Genomic DNA, 22,824 nt, shown 5'->3' on the forward strand with positions numbered 1-22,824 from the left:
CCTCCCCCTCCTCCTCCTCCCCCTGCCCCTCCCAGACCCGTGTCAACAGAGGCTCCTATTGCCTCCGGCAATAGTCTGCTCTAGTCTAGTGCATGCGACCTCTGTGAGCTAACGTTAGCTACCTAGCTAACGTTACTGTTTAAACTAAATGACCCAGTCAACTATTCACTTTTAGTTTAATACATGAGGCATTGTCTAACGGTATCTAGCTGGCTAGCTCCTGATAGCAACAAATGCTCCAGCAATAGTCGAGTGCATGATACCTCCGTTAGCTAGGTAGCTAACGTTAGCTCACTGTTTATATGAAATGTCCCAGTAAACTAAATAGTTCACTGAGGCGTTGTCTTAACGTTATCTAGCCGGCTAGCAGTAGCTACAGATAGCTCCTGATATCAATGTCTTATAACATTGATTCGATGCGTATTCGAGCCCCTGGCTTGCATCGCAGTCACGAAAGGGGCTAGCTAAGGGCATGCTGAATGTGATTTGACCAAAGCAGATACACACAGACAGTGGAGCTGTTTGCAGATAACGAGCATTTTGACTTGTTGCGTGGTGGCGATGTCTCGCAGATAATACAACTACAAGTATAATTATAATATATATATATTTTATTAAAAGTTTAAAAAGAATTATATATATTCTATATATATTATTTTTTTATAAAACCAAAAACGATCGGTATCGGTATCGGCCGATATGGCTCATAGACGATCGGTGATCGGTATTGGTGGCAAAAAACGTGATCGGGGCATCCCTATTGTAAACAGCGACTCCTACAGTTCGGTCGGGGCGCCTGCACAGCAAGGGAAGGATCTGGGAGAGGTAGTGTGACCTTCCACACATTACACTCTCCCAGTGAGAGTCCGCGCTGCCAGGTGAAAAGAAGCGGTGGGCTGGCTACACATGTGTCGGAGGAAGCATGTGATAGTCTCCACCCTCCCAGACCGACGGTAGGGGGTAGAGTGCGCAACGACCAGGAAGGGGATTGGGAATTGGCATAACGACTAACATTGGGATGGGAGAAAAACAAAAAAAGGAGGGAAAAAGATAATATAAAAAAAAAAATTGATCTCCAACCATTGTCAATCAAGTTGTCTGTGTTTTAATTGATTTGTTATCCTTGTTTTTTGCCTCCTCTTTTTGTTATGATTTTATTATTATACCTACATTTTTTTATTTCTAGTTTAAATAAAGGTTTAAAAAAGGTTTTCTTTAGGTAAACTGAGTTTTGGTGGGTTTATCCTCCACTACATTGCTGCCCACCAATATTGTACAAGAAATGCTTTTATAAAAACACAAGAAATGCTTTATAAACACACACACACACACACACACACACACACACACACACACACACACACACACACACACACACACACACACACACACACACACACACACACACACACACACACACACACACACACACACACACACACACACACACACACACACACACACACACACACACACACACACACACACACACACACACACACACACACACACACACACACACACACACACACACACACACACACACACACACACACACACACACACACACTCCTGTAGACCTCCACTAGCAAGTACCCCCTGCTGCTGAATCACCTCATTAACCCAGAGTTAGGAGGGCGAACACTGAGAGATTTACTGCCGAGGGACCTCTTTAGGACCTGCTCACCAACCCCACACACAACACAAGCCCTATTAGAGACAAATGAGTCAGCCATCACACGCTCTTAGTGAGAAAAGTTATTACTGCTTATTCAAAATGTTCTCATTGGTGTTTGTGTGTGTGTGTGTGTGTGTGTGTGTGTGTGTGTGTGTGTGTGTGTGTGTGTGTGTGTGTGTGTGTGTGTGTGTGTGTGTGTGTGTGTGTGTGTGTGTGTGTGTGTGTGTGTGTGTGTGGGGGGGGGGGGGGGGGGGGGGGGGGGGGGGGGGGGTGGGGGGGGGGGTGATGGACTATGTTTTCTGAACCTCTGCTGTTTACTCTGTCACATATCTGTTTACTTACTCCTGACAGAGCCCTGAAAGTAAACACACACACACATACACACTGCACTGGCCCCCTCCCTGCTGGAAGGCGAATCAATTAGTTGAAACTGAACTGACCGTGGGTTTGTTTGGTGACCTCGGTTGGTCCATGACAAAGAAACAATGTTGGAACTCCTCTAAGCTCTGCCGTTTACACTTCATACTCTAACCTCGGTCAAAAGAGTGGGAAGATATGAATATTCCAAAATAATAGTATATGTTTTAGTCCGTTATCGGCTTAACATCTGATGTCAGAGTCAGTTCCTCCCTAATAGTCGAGCAACACTGTACTTATTGTACTTATTTTATGCCTATTCGTATGTCCGCACTATCTACATTGCAATACATTGCAGAAAAAAGTGTTTAAAAAGTTATTTCAATGGCGAGCTATGGTGCTCAGCTTATACCGTGAACATTTCAAGATAGCTGTAACTGTAATGTGCAGGGAGGGGGATATCTAGGAGCAGATACAAAAAAAGAAAGATTCAAGTAAGCCCTCTGCGGCTGGGTCAAAGGTCATGTTATGGAGTGTGGGTTCAGAACGGACTGGACAGAACGGGACTCCATGGAGCATAACTGGACGCTTGGGATTAGCTTGGAGACCGGGGGCCTCATTTATAGCTGTGGCATCACCAGTTGTGGAAAGTAAGTAAGTATTTTTACTCAAGTACTGTACTTTCTAGCTACTTGTACTTTGATTGATTGATTGATTGATTGATTGATTGATTGATTGATTGATTGATTGATTGATTGAAAACTTGAATTAACAGATTGCAGAATGGGTACAGTACAGTACAGCTCAATACACACAATTGTTAACACATTGGCGCCCAGCCACGGACATGTCCATGTTTCGAATCCAACGGTAGAGGGCCAACCACGGACATGTCCGTGGCAAGGTTGTTTTGGCTTTTATTCCATTTTAATAACCTGCTCAATGTCACCGAGCGGCACTGCAGATTTACCCCACTCTTGGAATTCTGAAAAGTGCATTACCGGCCACATCCTCGTAGGGGCGCTGTCTCGATAATGCAGTGTTCCCTATGGCAGAACGGTGCTCTCTTTTATTTGACTTTGAATGGTGTTTACTGTTAGCTGTCAGCTATGCCTGTAGCCTGTAGCTTGGAATACCTTTTGCGACGCCGAATTCACTATGCAGTAAAGGAATATATCATCAGCCAATGGACATATCGATCTACCAGATGGCGATCGATAACTGGGAAATCCTTTTGGGGATCCAACCGGCCCACGGTAAGATCTTTTTCACGTAAATTACATGCTGATCAGGCCTTGTTATCATACTCAACCAGCCAATCAGCGAATGTGGCTACTGAGGCTAATGCGGTTATTGGTAATCAATAATCAGAAACGACGTCCCCCGCCCCCCGTTTCATGCATTCATGGTGGACCATGAATACCGACAATATGCATTTTGAGTTTTAGCTCTAGCTTCTGTAGGGCCGAAACGCTGTTCGATTTAATGTTATTAGCTTAGCGCCCTGTATCTCGCCTTCAAGGAAATATACTAGTCCAAACCCCATATAACGCTTATATTCGCGAGGCTATAAAATGAGAACGTATTGATGAAAAAAAAAATCTTTAAGCCATTTTGAAGGGACGGTTTATGGTTTCAATTGACAATGAGAATGGACAGATAGCAATACTGTAAGTATAGATTTAGCTCTACAAACAGCCTCACGCACAATGCAAATCGGTTTTGAAATGCTGGCCGTTTAGCGTGAGATTAGACGGCCCCCAATGGCCCCCGAATGTGTTAATGGTTGCAGACCAGAGAAATACTTTCGTCTTGTTTACATCAGGGTATTTACGTGAGAATTTTCATTTTAGGGAACTTAATACTTTTACTCCACTACATTTCAATGGAAATATTGTACTTTTTACTCCACTACATTTATCTGAACCCATCAGTTACTAGTTACTTTGAAGAAAAAGATTTGACATAGAAAACATGGTAAAGATTTATGAAGATTATATACTTTCACATTTTCAAGAGGACGTAATCAGAGCAGCATAACTGGACCACATACCTAGAGCCATATGAAATCCGTTTTATTATTTTCCAAATTCCATTTTATTTGTTCCCAAATTCCATTTTTTCCGTTTTAATATTTCAGAATTCTGTATTTTGCCTTTTATGCTCATTTTACCATCAGAAATAGTGTCTAATAAGTGTGAATGAATAAATTTCCACAATTGAATAAGATATAACAGTCCATTTAATGTTTTTAAGTGCTGCAACTCAGAAATACAGTTCAATTTTACACTATTTTTCAATTAATATTGTGACAAAATAAAAATACATATTTCAAGTGTAAACAATAGATACAGCTAGCTACTACTGACATTATCACAATGACAATGTCAGTAACCTAGCTATATCTATTATATTGTGATGAAATATAGTAATGCATAATTTAGGCACCTTTAGTTTAGTTTATTTCGTTTATAAAGGACAGTGTATAATGGCAATCGTTTGCATTAAACAAATGGATGGGTGCACTAGATTTAGCAAGAAGCTATCATTTCCATCTATAGTCCTATGTACTGTAACGTTTCATAGCTATTTAAGTTTATTTAGATTATAAAGGGCAGTGTATAATGACAATCGTTTGCATTAAACAAATGGATGGGTGCACCAGATTTAGCTAGAACTTCTAGAAGCTATCATTTCCATAGATAGTCCTATAACGTTACATTGCTATTTAAGTGTATTTAGTTTATAAAGGGCAGTGTATAATGACAATCGTTTGCATTAAACAAATGGATTTAGCTAGAAGCTAAACGTCCTAACGTTATAGCTATTTAATCACAATAGTGTCGCAAGTGTTTTTGCGGGTCCAGTCCACGGAACGTTGACAGAATTAGCAAAACACCTTATCACCGGAGGCATAAAAGTCATTAGGATACTGTTCTGCTCTGAATTGAGGGCTTATTGTGGAATTGTTTAGCTTCTTGACGATGTTAACACTGAAGCAGCCAGACGCTTGAGCACCGCGGCTGTGTTGTGTGTAACACGCTGTAGAGTCCCCGCCTCCCCGGTCGCGTGTGCACCAAACGTTCCACCCAAAAACGAAATTTCAGTCCAGATTAGGCCAAATTCTGCAATATTCCACGTTTTGCAGTTGATTCCATTTTTATTGGTTAATTCCGCGATTCCGTCCGCGATTCCGTGAACGCGGATTTCATATGGCTCTACACATACCACTTTAACATAACCTATAAAGGTCAATGGTCAAGGATGAATGCTCCCAAGCACTGGAATGTACACACATACTTTTAATTTAGATACTTCAATAGCAAATACTTCTCTACTTTTACTTGAGTACAATTTGAATGGAGGACTTTTACTTTTACCAGAGTACTCATTTATCTGGGTATTTCTACTTTGACTTAAGTAAAGGAACTGTGTACTTCTTCCACCACTGTGCGTTGCACAAAGCGGGGCCTGAAAGGTGCCTACGTCACTTTCTAAGCAGAAGTTGAGATTTATTAAGAACAAACTTGACGTGAGAATGTGTTTACCACCACAAAGACTTTACACCATGCATACGCGCCGTTTGGAGGGATTGGGAAATGGTGATGTAAATTGTAAAGGTGGACTAATACTGAAAATGTAGGAGATACAATGCCTTGTATGTGTACTTCACTGAAGGCAAACCTACGATTGACCTAATTTAGAATGGCCTTCAAATCACATTAAAACACAGTTTGGAAATGGTGTTATATTTTCATTTTCATTTTGCCATGATTTGACATAGGGAACATCTTGGAGTTTGATATCTGTTTTAAATTAAGCGAGAAGCAGGCGGATTGGGGGCGTTTAGAAATGTATGGTTAACTGTGAGAGTTAACAGAGTGGGACTCAAGGCTCATTCATGTGCTGCAATATTTCAAGTTGAATGTGTTTTATAGAATAGAATAGTACTTTATTGATCCCGAGGGAAATTCAGCACTACAGATCACATAATAAACATTTAGGTAGTCAAAATCTAAAATCACAAATAAGAATAAAAATACAGTCTGGGATATACATTCTAAATATGTATATACATTCTAAAATATACAGACAAAAATATACAGTAATATACAGTAAATGAACAGTAATAAATGTGAGAGTGTCGATGTGAGAGTAAAAAGTCATGGGTCAAAAGTCCAGGAAGATTACCAGAGTTTGTAAGATAAGATAAGATAAGATATTCCTTTATTGATCCCCTTGGGGAAATTCAGGCATCATAGCAGCATGGGGGGGTGGGGGGGGGGTACAGGTAGTAAAACAACACAGTATACAGGTAGTAAAAAACAACACAGGCAGTGTAAACAATTTGATCAATATGGTCAATATAATTTACTATCTGACTAGCTGAGGAATTCTGTGGACAGTGAGGCAGTGAGGCACAGTGAGGCGTTGTATAGTCCGATGGCTCTCGGAATGAAGGACTTCCTGTGCCGTTCAGTGTTATAAAGAGTATTTGCGTATTTGTAGGCATACACAGGGTTATATACAGTACATTTTAATATTTCTAATTCTAGGCGCAGTGTTGTAGTACTCGAGTCAGAGTCCTAGACTGATTTTCAGGACTCGTGACTCGACTTGGACTTGAGCACTGATGACTCGGACTTGGACTCGAGCATCGACTGCATTCGGACTCTGAAGGTGCAGACAAGGACTTGTTAATTGATAAATATAGTTATTTATTTTTTATATTTTTTGGAATAGGCCCTAATCATTTGGCATAAAATATTGATGGCTAGTGCATTTGTTTGGCTATTGTGTCACAAAGTAAATAAACTCCCTTTGAAACGGTGACCGCTGTGTCATTTATGTTTAATGTAGACCTTTTTTTATTTGTATGTCAGCTCTTCGACTGCTAGAGTGGAGTGGACTCAACCTTGATGACTTGGACTCGGACTCAGACTAGGGTAATGGGGACTCGACTCGGACTCAGGCTCTTCTTTTGTGACTCAGACTTGGACTCGGACTAGAACACTGGGGACTTGAGACTCGACTCGGAGTCGCTATTTGGTGACTCGACTACAACCCTGTCTAGGCATACAAAGCTGTGTCCTCGTTCCTACATACGCAAACATTTAGTGTGGATTCTTTATAAACGAGACCCCAGGTGCTGACACACAACTCTGGAATGAGCTGGAATGAGCGGTGGAGACGTCTGGAAGTGTTTAGAAAGGGACAGTTGGGGAAAAGACAATGTTGTGGTTGTGCAAGGGTGGATTGTGTAGAACTGTAGACACAAAAACATACAACACGAGACACGATACAAAAATAATAATAAAGCGCAGTGATCCAAATGTAAACAAATGGACGGCCCCACCGCCAATGTTGGTTTGTTTGTAAACACTGGTGTGAAACAGATCTAGATTCTTAAGTAGGGATGCCCCGATCACGTTTTTTGCCACCGATACTGATCACCAATCGTCTATGAGCTATATTGGCAGATACATTGCCGATACCGATAGTTTTTGGTTTTGTTAAAGCAGCTGGCAGTATTATACTGTAGGTCTAACACAGGCATTCTCAAAGTCCGGACTCCAGTCCAGATCCGGACCACAAAGTCTCTGGACTCTGAGCAAAAAATACTTCTCATATGTATTATCTGTATTATGAGTGAAATTCTCCGCTATATCCACTACAAGCAGCGTCTGTGCATGTCCGACCGCTCCACTGTCTGTGTGTCTGTCTACTCTGCGAATCAGAGGCAGAGTAGGGCGGATCTTGTTTTCTCTTCCAGCGACCAGCTGGGAGAGTGTAGTGGGCTGAGAGAGTACTTGTCTCAACTACACTTAATGGCTGGTCGCCCAGCCCTATGAATTTCATGACTTTTCTTGTGATCGCCTTAGCCTTCTGACTATCACAATTACACGCACGGGTGCTCTCTAAAGTGGTTTGCGCTAGCGGCCGTTTTGGTTTGGTTCTTTGTACTCTCCGTGGTAAGCTTAACGAACTCTCCATGCTCCTCTGGGTGATGGGACTTCAAGTGTCTTATAAAATTTGTTGTGTTCAAACTTTTTACATTGCTTCCCCCATGAGGTATTTTATCCTGGCATTGCAGATGGCATTTGTTGCATCTGTCTCAGACACTTTGTAATAGTTCCACACCGACGACATGTTTTAACATGCAACAATGACACCAACTCCGCTCATGTTTTTCGCGTCATCGATCGGTTTGCGCAATCGGCGACTAGAACGCATTATCGGAATTCCCCAATCTCATATTTATACTGAATATCGGCCAATACCGATCGCTGACCGATCAATCGGGGCATCCCTATTCTTAAGGGTTAAGAAAGTTCCAAACAGAGTATTTTACATTTACATTACATTTAGTCATTTAGCTGACGTGTTTATCCAAAGCGGCTTACAAATTGTGAACAAGTCAGCAGGAGGGGTATATATCTGGCATCTAAGGGTCAGTGGCATTGTTCGTCAAACAGTGTCAAACTATAGCCAAGCACCATCAACACACAGCCTTCATTCGCTTTAGACACCTAATCATAAACTAGATCTGACATTGTCGGATATTGTCATGCTAGCTGTGAAGTTAATTCTCTAATCGATTGACTGAGCTGCATTTTGTAACTTTCAAAGGTTTGTTGACGTCGGTAATGTTTGTAAACCACAAATTGTACCAGTGTCAGTCAGTATTATTTCCGGTCCCTGCCCTCCATGTTTTCACTTGCAGATGATAGAGTAGCCGTACACACAAGGTACATTCATAGTCACGCGTGTCACATGTCCTCCTCGACCATACTAACCACACGCATGTATGATCACTGAGATGGGATCAGATTCAGATAAATCAACATGCAAGCACACTGGGACACAGGACCAGTGCACACTCTAAGCCTTGCAATACAAAAAAAGGTTGCATAGCCTTGCATACAGCATCACCAAGCACCATCAACACGCAGCCTTCAGTCGCTTTAGACTAGGGCTGACCTTCGATATTTTTTTTGGATTTCGAAGATTCTGGGCCGAGATTCGATTTTAATTCGAAGCTTTGAGATAAAAAAAGATATATATATTATAATAAAAAATATATATTATAATTTATGTTGTGGGACTTGTACAGCACTTTGTTCAACTTTGTCAGTGCTGTAAAGTTTAAACCTTTTTAAATCTTAGACAAACAAAACACTTTGCTTTCATGAAATATTGTAAGCCGTCATTTGAGGCTTTATAAAAGCAGCACAATGAACACAAATCTGTCAGTGCAGAGTCCGACCTCATCTTAAATAACAAACAGCACTCATCTTAAATAACAAACAGCATTGCTTGTTGTAGTTAACAAAGAGAAGCAGAGTTTTTTTTTTTTTTTTATATAATCGAATTTTATTTTCATATTAGAATCCCATGCCCATCGAACAAAGCTTCAAAGCTTCAAAGATCCCAATTCAACCATCTAAAAATGAGAATACCAAATATACATTTTCCATGATCAAGTCTGTGTGCAGAATCCCAGGTGATATCTTCATTATCTACATTAGTCTTCGTCCCTATGTCCTAATCGCAAGTGACTTGCTCAATGGTCTGGCTAGTCTAGCCTTCCTCTGAGGGCCTGTCCAATCTTTCTCCATCTGAGTGACCCTTGGCGGGCTGCTGGCTGCTTGTCTTGGCCCGGGGAAGTGTCTGTCTGGCTGCTGGAATGTCTTGATTTGAGCTGATTTACTGTCCCATCACTGCACAGACAGGAGGGAATAAACAGTCTGCCGGACAAAAGGCTTTGTCCTCTTTTACATCCATCCTATTTTTATTTCAATCTTTTTTTATAAGCATACTTTCTCTCTCTCTTTCTCTCTTGCTCTCTTTCTCTCTTGCTATCTTGCTCTCTCTCTCTCTCTCTCTCTCTCTCTTTCTCTCTTGCTCTCTCTCTCTCTACCTCTCTCTCTCTTGCTCTCTATCTCTCTCTCTCCCTCTCTTTCTCTGTGTCTAGTTTTCAAACACCCACCCACACATTTTCATTATTCCCCCCTCCCCCGCCGGTGTATAAAGTGCTGTGGCGGGGTAACTTTTGATCCCCCTGTCGTCTCTTTGAAGTCGCCGCCGGCTCTCATCTGTGGACAAGATGTCCAAATAAAAAAATACCACAGACTCGCCCACAACCACTGTTTGTCGGCCAAGACTAATTGAAAGGGTGTAATCGGTGGGCAGAGGATGAGATGACAAATGCCCGGTCAAGTGCGAGGCAAATCAAGATAAATATGCAACCCAAAGGCAGCACCTTCCTACACCGTGTCCCACAGCCTCTGCCTGTTATTCACGCGCATATGCCGTTAGTATGTCCCTGTGCGCTTTCCGTAGTCTCTGTAGTCGACTGTATAAGTTGTGAGACATTTCCGACAGCCTTACCTGAACCATGACCCTAACCTTAACTTAAGCTTAACCTAACCTTAACCCTACCCATGACTGTTAACTTAAGCTTAACCTAACCTTAAACTAACCATGGCCGCTAACCGAACCTTAACCTATCCTTAACCATGCCCATGACTGTTCACTGAACCTTAACCTAACCTTAACCGTACCCATGACTGTTAACTGAACCTTAACCTAACCATAACCCTACCCATGACTGTTAACTGAACCTTATCCTAACCATAATCGTTGATAGGACCTTAACCCTAACCATAACTGTGACATGAGTGCGTGTGGGTAGTGTGACGTACATGGGTACGTGGGTTGGTCATTACCATTATTACTGTATTTATGACACCATCTGAACATCAGGTTAGTATATGTAAATGTTGTTTTGTATGTGTGATGTTGTGTCATCTCCTAATATCTGTCTGTTCCGCAGATGCCACTCATCTCCCTGATTGGATTGGTTGCACCTGATTGGTGCATCTTCAGGCAGGCAGTGGAGATGAGTGAATAACAGGGTGGGAGATGACACACGTCCGGGCGCCTCATTGGAGTCACTGCCACGTCTCAGAGTGGAGTGAGGAGGTTGCCTTCTCTACTAGCTGTCGCGGTGGAAGCGATATACATTGTGGCTTTGTGTTAGTGACCACTTGGTGTGGATCGATCCTAGATTGTGGTGGTGTCCTATAACGGACACATAGTTATTTTGGTAATTGTTTGTTTGTCTGTATGTATACCGTGTTTGTTCTCCCCTTACCTTTTTCCCTGTTTGTTTATATGTTTGTGGGATTACTTCCCCTCCTTAGAATAGTGGAGGTTTGAATTCCTACCCTATACAATAAATATAATTTACTATTTTGGAAAAGCGCCTTGTGTACGTTTCTTACCTGCCCGTGACTGTTTTGAAAGCATTTACTGAGAGAGGCTGTTTTTTGCTCATGTGCAGCCGGCTCCAGTTATTATTCTGTGTGGTCCTTAGACCTTTGTACATGACAGTAGTGTAGAGGTGAAAGCATATGACGAAAGATATGATGTCTTGTAACTAGCCTGGGAGTTGATGTTGTGTAATTTGCTTCAGGGGTGAATGACAGTATCAGAGTCAGGGTAGGTACCTATCTGGTCTGGTGAGGCAGGTCTCTGGTTGGGTGAATGACAGTATCAGAGTCAGGGTAGGTACTGTCTTGGAAAATATTATCATGTCCATAGCTCTGTGTTAAATCTCTGTACAGCTTTGACTGGTTAATATAGTTAACTAGTATACAGCCTACAGCTCAGACATTAGGGCGACAGTCTTAACAGTGTTCTTAAAACAGCCAAGGGCCAGGAGATATGACATTTGGCCTCGTCTCCAGTTCTTGTGTGAGACACAACAAAGCCCCTAAACCAGGGCTCTACAGTGCGACCATATTGCTCGCATATGCCCCTAAAAATAATTGTGTGCGAACCTCAAAAACCAATTACGCGCACAGTGTGCGAACTGCTGATGACAGCCTAAGTCGTACTTTTTATTTTTCCACTGAGAATCGTTAAAAAACTACAAGTCCCACATTGCACTCAAGCCAACGGTCCAATCACAGTAGAGTGAAGTGACTGGTTTCATGGGAAATAAAGCAAATGACCAATCGGAATCTCTCATTTGGCTTGTTTACTTCCTGAAACTCCGCCATTGCGATCAGGGCTCTCGTTTTCCGAGACACTAACTTATTATAGTCTCTCTCTTACCAATAGGGCTGGGCGATAAAACAATAATGATAAATATCGCGATACATTTTTTCCTCGAAATAAACATGAAACGTGGTCGCAAAGTTTCGATATATCGATTTTCCAAGTTTGGCTCCGTTCAGCCTCGGCTCAGCACACTCACTAACAACAACCAACGTTACGTGATGACGTGCTTATGCACCACAGCTCAGGACTCAAGGCTGCTAGGATACTTAGCTTGCACGGCGCTATTTTATATATTTACGTGCCGAGTATGTATGTGGCGTGAATTCTGATGCCACGGTTATAGTAGTGTGTGGTATACAGTGGACGTCGTTGCAATGTATTGTGGCGGAACAGAGTATTTTAGGGATATTTATTTAGTACATTGTCATGGAATACATCGCTTGGAAACGAAGCTGGCTAGGATACTTAGCTTGCACGGTGCTATTTTATATATTTACGTGCCGAGTATGTATGTGGCGTGAATTCTGATGCCACGGTTATAGTAGTGTGTGGTATACGGTGGACGTCGTTGCAATGTATTGTGGCGGAACAGAGTATTTTAGGGATATTTATTTAGTACATTGTCATGGGATACACTGCTCGCTCTGGCTAACTGCTAACGTGCGCGGACTGATGACGACATCAACTCGAGACATTCAGAGCAGAAAAACAAGTCTATTAATAGCCCGTCCATCGGAGCCGGGCATAAAAAGTTAATTAAACTTGACAGACATTATATCGACGCTAATTATCGATATCGAGTTATATGAAAATAATTTTATAATTTTATCGCGATAACGTTTTTGGCCATATCGCCCAGCCCTACATAGCAATAGATTTTAGAAAACCTAGATTTATCGATAGCAATAGTAATATAACGTTAATGCAACAAAACGAATGCCTTGCTTTGTTAACCATAACGTTGATGCAGTAGCGTATGTTGGTGTGTTGGCTGTAACGGACATGACAATAACATAACGTGTACACATTAAAATTGCGATAATCTATTCTAACATTTTCAAATCGATGCAGTTGAATTTCCCCCTTAGGATCGATGCATTGTTACACCCCTACACCAAAGTCACTGGCCCACTGTGTATCTGTGTGTATAATAACTTGGCTAGCGTTATCAACAGCAGAGGTGGGCAATGGGTCCAGCTGCAGCGCCGGAGTGCAAGCGGTGTGATGTAATTGGCAGACTCGACTGTCAATCAATGGTCTACCTGACACGCAAACTCAAACAATGTTTCTGTACTGGAGGTGTACAGTATTTCAATAGGCAACCCTGAAAGGATTATTTTTCTATAAGAGCAACACAGCCAAAACATAAGCATTGTATGCATAAAAGGGGCTAAAGTTAAGTGACTGAACCTTTTGTAGCAGTAGTTTGATTTGATAGTTTATTTGATAGGGACAGCACATGTTAATGAACATCAAGTACAAAATACAAAATGTAAACATGCAGGGTTGTAGCAAGAGCTAATTTACACACATGCACGCACAGTACAAATATACATTTATTAAAAAAAAAAAAAAAAACTCTGTTACTTGAAATATTTTCACTGTGCTCCTAAATATTTTTGGGTGCTCCTAAATTTCTTTGTGTGCTCCTAAATTTTTTCATTTAGGAGCACATGTGCTCAGGGAGCGAAATTAACTTTTTGACTCACCGGCCAGTGGCGGGTAGATGGGAAGAATCTACCGCCAAGCATATTTCTTACCTGCCAACTTTTTTTTGATAATTTTTTTTTATTATTATTTTATATAAAAAAATGTTTTTTAATAAAATATATATATTATATAATCATACTTGTGATTGTGTTATCTGCGAGACATCGCCACCTCGCTGTCTGCAAACAGCTCCACTGTCTGTGTGTATACTCGAGTGGCCTCCAGCTCCAGCAAGGATTCTCCGGCGCTGCAGCTGGACCCTAGTCAGCAGCCCTCATGCGATGTAAGCCAGGGACTCGAATACGCATGTTGTTGTTGTAGGACATTGATGCCAGGAGCTATCTGTAGCTACTGCTGGATGGCGTTGGGACAACGCCTCAGTGAACTATTTAGTTTACTGCGACATTTCGTAGTGACTAGTGAGCTACCTAGCCAACGGAGGTATTATGCACTGGACTATTGCTGGAGGATTTGTTGATGTCTGGAGCTATCAGTAGCTAGCCGGCTGGATAACGTTACACAATGCCTCATGTATTAAACTAAGTGAATAGTTTACTGGGTAATTTTGTAACGGTAGCTAACGTTATCTCACGAAGGTCCCACACTGACTAGACTAACGTCACGGTGACTCGGAGGCAATAGCCTCTGTTTACATGCAGGCATACAGAAACAGGTGGGGAGGGGGTAGCAGCAGCAGCAGCAGCAGCAGCAGCAGCAGCAGCAGCAGCAGTGCGCGGTGCGCTGCATGTCTGTGCTGAGACAGCGAGTGAGAACTCCGCTAAAGAATTGGATCATGATTTTCAGTTTTCACATGACTATTTGATTGCCCGCCACACGGCGGTCAGACCTCTCAGTGGGAGGCGCCAAACGTAAAAACTGAGCGCAAATGGCGGGTGGTGCTCTCTAGTTTCGGTCCCTGCATGATGTGCTCCTTGGGAAAAAGGTTAGCGTAGAGCCCTGCCCTAAACCCATCTTTTGTTTTAATTTTCTCATCTTTGTTTAATTTTTGTTTACCTTTCTTGTCAGATCTGTTATTAATTTCTAATCTTTTGATCTTTGTCATGTCAACTTTGTACTTAATGGTAAGTCTGACCAGAGCTCTATGTCACTTTCTGGTCAGACGCTTGTGTGTCTCTCATTATAAACTGATCATACTCTTTGTGTGGCCATAGAAACAGATAATAAACTATGTTCTATTTTTATACAATTTGACTCATTTGAAATTCTAACAGTTCACTGTCATGGTTGATTAAAGATATTCCACAACAGTACCTATCTGGTCTCTGGTTGGGTGCTATTTGGTTTGAGACCACAATTGCTTTTAGGCTAAATCTAAACTGAGCACTGTTGTAAATCACTCTCTTATGCTCTCTCTCTCTCTACATATATAAATATATACAGTATATATCCATCTCTCTCTATCCCTCTTTCTCTCTCTCTTTCTCTCTCGCTATATATCCATCTCTCTATATCCCTCTTTCTCTCTCTCTATCCCTCTTTCTCTCTCTCTCTTTCTATCTCTATATATATCCATCTCTCTCTATCCCTATCTCTCTATATATATAAATATATACAGTATATAATATATATATCCATCTCTCTCTCTATCCATCATTCTCTCTCTCTCTATCCTTCTTTCTCTCTCTATATATCCCTCTTTCTCTCTCTATATATATATCCATATCTCTCTCTTTCTCTCTCTATCCCTCTCTCTCTTTCTCTTTCTCTCTCTCTATATATATAATATAGCCACCTCTCTCTCTCTATTGCTCTCTCTCTCTATCTCTCTCTCTCCCTCCTCTCAGTTCCTTCTGCCTCATCAGTTTCTTGTCCCAGTCTGCAGGTTGACTGATCATGTGGACACGCCCCTTTTGACTTATGACCCTTTAATCCTCTACCTATCGCAGAAGGGCCTCCAGGGACGGCTGTGTGTTTGAGTGTTTGTGTGTAAGTGTGTGTGTGCGTCTGTGCATGCGCGTGTGCGTGCGTGCGTGCGTGCGTGTGTGTGTGTGTGTGTGCGTGCGTGCGTGTGTGTGTGTCTCTGTGTCCCTTGGCACAAGCCTCTGCTGTAACTCTAAGATGATAAGAAGAACTGAACACACACATCTGTGAACTGAACACACACATCTAAGACCATAATAACACGCACACACACACACACACACACACACACACACACACACACACAGCATGAGGGATGAACATACCATAAACGTGTTGCACATACACCTAAAGGAACATGATGCTCAATGTATACACACACACACGTTTGTTTATGTGAATTATGGGGACATTACATAGACTTGCATTCTGTAACTAACCCTAACCTTATCCATAACCATAACCATAACCTAACCCGAATCATAACCATAACCTAATCATAACCATAACCTAACCCTAACCATAACGTAATCATAACAATAACCTAATTTGTGTTATGGGGACACCCACATTTGTCCCCATAAAGTTGTTGGTACCCATTGCATGAATGTGTAAACAGGTCAGTGTCTCCTGTAGTATAGAAATACAAGTACACACGCGCGCACACACACCACACACACACACACACACACACACACACACACACACACACACACACACACACACACACACAGACACACACACACACACACACACACACACACACACACACACACACACGTACACTCAAATATACATGTCCCTACACCTGCGCCTCAGGCTCCCACAGACAAAGACATGTCCTCCACCTTGAGACACACAATACACTCTACATGAGCGTGGAATTTGGCGCACACGTCCATGGTAATCAATAGGGTCGGGGCCTCTGTTTGGGCTCCTCTCATTCCCTGCTTGGCTTCAAGTTGTACAGCAGATCACAGATCCAAACCCTGGTCCTTTGAAGTGTCTTGTGAGGGCCCCTAGGCCCCGGGGGACTCTCTGTCGTGTGTGTGTGTGTGTGTGTGTGTGTGTGTGTGTGTGTGTGTGTGTGTGTGTGTGTGTGTGTGTGTGTGTGTGTGTGTGTGTGTGTGTGTGTGTGTGTGTGTGTGTGTGTGTGTGTGTGTGTGTGTGTGTGTGTGTGTGTGTGTGTGTGTGTGTGTGTGTGTGTCTGTGTGTCTGTGTGTCTGTGTGTGTGTCTGTGTGTGTGTGTGTGTCAGCATTTCCGTTAGCCGGTAATTACCGGTATTTGACCGGCAAAATCTGTTGAAGTCCGACATATTTAATCTCTCCGGTCATAAAGTCCGGTGAAAATAATTCCCTCTAAGCACAATTAGATTATTTGAATTGTATTAAAATAGACCAAAATTAAATAGCCTATGCGATGAACGAAACAATCATCACACTTGTTTCATCGTTGCTTCACCAAGCAGCCGGTCCAATAATGACACCGCTGTGTCAGCGCAAGCCCGCTGCTCCTAGATTTGTGAGAAGCATCCATCTGCAGCCCCACAGAATGCAGTACTCCAATCCAGCCATTGGCAATTCAGCTGTTGGGTGGGCGGCGCTGCTGAGCCCAGACCGGACCGGACCTAAAAACCACGCTGCTCTGTTGGTCTGCAGCTCCATGCTTCACGTAAATCTAACAGCCAGCTCGCGCTGACACAGCGGTGTCACTACCAGACCGGCTGCTTGGCGAAGCAACGATGAAACAAATGCAATGACTGTTTCGCTCATCGCATAGGCTATTTAACTTTAGTCTATTTTAATACAATTCAAATAATCAAATTGTGCTTAGAGGGAATTATTTTCACAGGACATTATGACCAGCACCAAGTCGTTGGGAGGTGGAGTCATCACGCAAACCCACGATAATGTTGCCGTCTCTCTCTGCCAAATTTCTCAGTTCTTCGCTTGATATAATTAATACAAATGTCCAATATAACGGAATTCGTTAGCTCATAAAAATTTGATTATAACCGACTGCTGTTTAATATCGGGCAGACTGCCCACCGACAGCGACACCTCAAGTCGGCAGCAGCACAAAGTCTCGATGGATTTATTTTATTTGGAATATATTAATGACTGTATACGCAAAAGTAGCCTAGTTTTAAGTTAAAATATTATAAATGCCTTGATGATGTCATTCTTTATATAGGCCTATCAATTGTTTTTAAGCTCAATAAACTCTGACCGGAATTTATCCCATTTGTCCGGTAGATTGAAATCTACCGGACACTCAGACCTGCAAAAAAAAATTCTAACGGAAACCCTGGTGTGTGTGTGTGTGTGTGTGTGTGTGAGGGCTATTGAATGGACTGAAAGTGTGTGTGTGTGTGTGTGTGTGTGTGTGTGTGTGTGTGTGTGTGTGTGTGTGTGTGTGTGTGTGTGTGTGTGTGTGTGTGTGTGTGTGTGTGTGTGTGTGTGTGTGTGTGTGTGTGTGTGTGTGTGTGCATACCATGTGCCCTTAGGGAAGAGAAGGGGGGTTTTGAGAGGTGGGCTCCTCCTAATCTAAACCCTCAGGTATGGGGGACGGACTGCTGTGGGGGAGGAGGGGTGTTACCCCAGGTAGTGGATGGCTGCTGTGGGGGGGGGGGGGTTACCTCTGGTTTACAGACAGATCAGGTGTCAAGATGGACCATGAAAGCATGCTGTACAGGTGTGGACTTGTTTCGCTGTTATCTGTCCCGTGTTTTCGCTATCAGTTCTTTTTCCATGGCAGACAAAAACACCTATTATTAACACCTGTACAAGAAATTACAAATATAATAATAATAAATAATAATGTGAAATGTTCTTGATATATCCCATTTTTTTTTTAAAGTTGACACGGTCTGGACAGATCATTCCAGCACAAACCTCTTAACTGCTTAAAATGTTTGAAACCATTCATTGGATCACCCTGATAAAGTCTCAGTGAGTAATCTTGAAATCTGCTTAAAAGGTAATAATCTAAACCTTGGTTAAATGGTATTTCTGAGTGATCCTTCTTTTAACCTATTTACCAGTTGACTGTGATTTGTAACACAATACAACGACTGCCATGACGGTTTAGAGTATTTGAAAGCCAATTTAGTGTCATTATCTGTACTCTCGGTTTAGAAATCTGTGCTCTCGGTTTATAAACAGTGCCCTCTGATTTGTAAACCATGCCCTCGGATTATGAATCCCTGCCTACGGATTTGTAAACTGTGCCCTTGGATTTGCATGGGCATGGATTTGTAATTTGCACATAGATTTCTAAACCGAGAGTAGAGATTTGCAGATGGATTCGTTTTTTCTCAGCTGACCCCAAGGGGTAAACAGTTTTTTTTTTTTAACCCAGGTCTGGTGTAATCTGACCTCAGATCTGCTGTTTGAGGCATCCTCTTCTCCTCCTGGTACCAAAGAGGAATGTTACAAGGAGTATATGCGTCACGCTCTATACCTTCCCACTGAACCGCTTTGTTTATACAACACATTCAGAAAATGAGGGGGGAAGTTATTTAGAGACGCGCCTCATGGGTTACTAAAGGGGAGTGACCCCAAAACCTCTCCCCGGGGGGTCTGGTTCTAAACATGTATAGGTTCCTCTCTGGTGAGCATGGAAAGCCGTTGTCTATATTGTAGGTGCTGCCTGGATTCCTCTGAAGGAAGCTTGCAAAGATGTGTGAACTTTTGTTTTTATATTGTTATTTTTTTTTTTAATAAAAGCTAAGAAAGAGATTAATTGGAGAAGTATTTCTATTGTTGGGGTTAACTCGTGGAACAATTTTGATATACATTTAATTCGCTTTTGGTTTTCAAATATATATATTTTTGTGTATAGTTTGTATAGCTATTTTTGAAGATTACAAATGTGAATAATTCTAATTTTATTATTTATTTAGTTATTTATTTTCTGTTTTGGAGTCTTAATTTGTTAAGATTATAGTACAGGCATGTATAAGCATTATGCTTCAGCCTGTACCTTTTCAGTCACTGCCAAATCAAAGATTGTTGAATGATTGTGCATATTGTATTGTGTGTGACTGATTACTGAATAAAACTACTACTACTACTACTACTACTACTACTACTACTACTACTACTACTACTACTACTACTACTACTACTACTACTACTACTACTAAAAGAACATTTTCATAATTTCATAATAATGGTTTAACTGTTATCATAAAATACATTATGAAACCTTGCCGTAGAAGCAAAATTGCTGCGAGGCAACAAACAGTTACTGTGAATGATATATATAGCCGCTGAGATGTCTTGAGGAGAAAAAGGCTGCTCTGTGCAGCATGCACCCTGATAAGTCACTGAGCGTGATGATTTATCAGCAGTCAGAAGTCCTACGCTGTCTGCTACACACACGTGTGGGGACACTTTCTTTAATGTTCCCACATGAGCCCAAAACACAGAGCACACTGGAGAGAGAGAGAGAGAGAGAGAGAGAGAGAGAGAGAGAGAGAGAGAGAGAGAGAGAGAGAGAGAGAGAGAGAGAGAGAGAGAGAGAGAGAGAGAGAGAGAGAGAGAGAGAGAGAGGTGAGGGGGGGCCAGAGAGAGAGAGTGATAGGAAGAGACAGGGAAGGGGTAGAGAAAGAGAGATAGAGAGTGGGAAAGAGAGAGAGGGACAGGCAGACCTGGAGTGAAAGAGGGAGACAGAGAGACAATGAGACACTGGGAGAGAGAGAGAGGACCATGGGACAGCCAGAAGAATAGAAGAAGAGACAGAGGGAGAGTACATCAGAAATGGGAAACGGAAAGGAACAGAGGGGGTCAGTGTATCAGTGTCAATGTCAAGAAGATGTGGCTTCAAGGTAACCGACCAAAGCCAGATCTTAAGCCAAATGTTGCAGAATGACTTACTTAGTCTTATCAGTACTGTGAGCGGTGTGTGTGTGTGTGTGTGTGTGTGTGTGTGTGTGTGTGTGTGCGTGTGTGTGTGTGTGTGTGTGTGTGTGTGTGCGTGCATGTGTGAGTGTTTGTGTGTGTGTGTGTGTGTGGGGGGGGGGTCACACTTGAGTACCACAGGGCAACCCTGCTAAGAAGAGGTCTTTAGCTGGTGTGGTTGATAACCGAAATCGCTCACTCATGCACAAGCACACATGCACACACACACACACACGCCCCAATCCTCTTCACCTTGTAGCTCTTAACTTCCTTCACATTAACTCCTTGATTGGGGAGCTCTCCTTTGGGGTCCCCCCCTACCCCCCCTATTTAGTTGTCATGGTGGCATGACCCGAACACTTATTAGCTGACCCTTGGGATTAGTCCAAGCTGGAAACAGGGGGGCGTTTGGGGTTAAGCCTTCACCTCGAAGTGCCTTCTGCAGCATCTCACAAAACCTTAATTAAATTGCCGAGACACCAAGTCAGGAATGTTTGCTTTTCTTTCTTTTGTTGTGCATCTCGTCCCTCTTAGTTTGTCTTTCTTTTGTACACTCCATTCTTCTGTCCTGTCCATCTCGTGCCCTCTTTGCTTTTCTCATACTCGCGTAGCGTTACACAAGGTTTGCGTTTGTTTGTTTTAATCTCAACCTGTTATTGATTTGACGTGCTTTATTGCACCGGGCACTTACAGCCACGGAGGCCACTGAATAACACGACATCGCAAGGAATGAACGGTCAATGAATGAATGAATGAATGAATGAATGAATGAAAACTTTATTAACAGATTGCAGAATGGGTACAGTACAGTACAGCTCAATACATACAATTGTTAAGGGGATGCAGACCAGAGAAAGACTTTCGTCTTGTTTACATCAGGGTCCCCCATTTTCAATTAATCGTATTTCAATTTCAATTCAATTTCAATACGCTATTCTATTCATTTTATGTATATGGGATATATAGACTACGCCGTACTATTATACCATAGACTATTAATAAGAAACAAATGCGTTATTGTTTAGGTATTATTACTGTTATTATTTCTGTAGGCCTATTCCAACTGGCATTCTAAAAGATAATATCCAGCCTGAGGTGAAAATAAACAGACAAACTGAGAGAACCACTCGCGGCTGGCGAGATAACGACCTCTAATCCGATACATTTGACACAAACACGGGATACATACAGCAGCAGCACCGATAAGACCGAATCCATGTTCCGCAGATCTCTGCTGGAAAAAGACGCAACACCGTATCTCTGAGCGTGTCTGACCGGGAGATTCTCAGATTGTTCCTGGCTGAGAAATGCAAAGACATGCACACAAAAAGAAAGGGGGGGGGTAATAAAAAATCAAACTACAAGAATAGCTTTCAGATGCAAAACAAAATGTTCGATCTCAGAGATAAGGTGACTAAACCAAGTTGAGGTTGTATCCACTATTGTTCCTTTCCTCCACGTCTTTCAGAGTCGCTCTCATAAGTCATAATAACCTATGCATTGCCAATCAATCGCCACCTCCCTCATTGGAATTGTCAAAATACATTCAACAGCCGCAATAAACTCGCTTAATTTCTCCTGCAGGATCCAGTGTGTACGAATATGCACTACTTGCTGTTTTAAAAATCAGAGCTATTGTCACTCAGTGTAAAATGCGATAGCTGCGGAAGACCTACCTTGGTAAAGTGAACCAAAGTCCGCCGGAATGCGCACTGAGTGACACCTTTGTCCAATCTTTGTATCCACTTTGTTGACGCGTTGCGGAGCCGGAGAGTCGGAGACCAAGGTAAATTGAGTGGAAAATACCTTTTTCAGTTATATGTAGTTGAATGCATAACTTTATGGATCCATACAGTTTGTCAAAAAGTGTATCAGACTGCAAGGCATTCGCTCCGGCTGTCTGTCAAAGCAGCGAGATCGAAGTCAGCGAGACTTGTGCGCCGGGTAATAGGCGCGCACCAACTTTCAACAATAGTAGAAAGACGAGAGGCGAGCGCTTAAAAAAAAGGGAAAAAAAGAAGTTGGGGAAGTGGGAGGTGCGAGCAAGAGCGCGCGGAGCTGCGCGCGTGCCCGAACACTGCACCTGCGACAATACGACCAGGGAATATCCACAGCAGGGGAAATGATCATGATTCATTGTTTCTTGTAGTTGTTAGGGAATGTTGGGTTGTTCTCCGGGCAGTCTGGCACCTATCACAGACTCTGCAACAGAGGGGAGAATCTCG

At 42.3% G+C, this 22,824-nt stretch overlaps 1 protein-coding gene across 3 annotated transcripts in view; it reads right to left on the reverse strand.

Moving 5' to 3' along the window:
- The window catches only part of LOC311232659 (vasorin-like), a 131,228-nt gene extending 108,712 nt beyond the window's left edge, over nucleotides 1-22,516 (reverse strand). For 2 of the 3 annotated variants that reach the window (XM_084319520.1, XM_084319522.1), the window contains exon 1: nucleotides 22,276-22,516. The gene's annotated coding sequence lies outside the window, so the exon portion shown is untranslated. Of the gene's footprint in view, nucleotides 1-21,788; nucleotides 21,900-22,275 lie in introns of all 3 variants that reach the window. The other variant, XM_084319521.1, reaches the window with a different exon arrangement.
- Nucleotides 22,517-22,824: the final 308 nt, after the last annotated feature.

This window comes from Notolepis coatsorum (assembly GCF_963971535.1).
Source record: "Notolepis coatsorum genome assembly, chromosome: 7".
NCBI classification, from domain to species: domain Eukaryota; kingdom Metazoa; phylum Chordata; class Actinopteri; order Aulopiformes; family Paralepididae; genus Notolepis; species Notolepis coatsorum.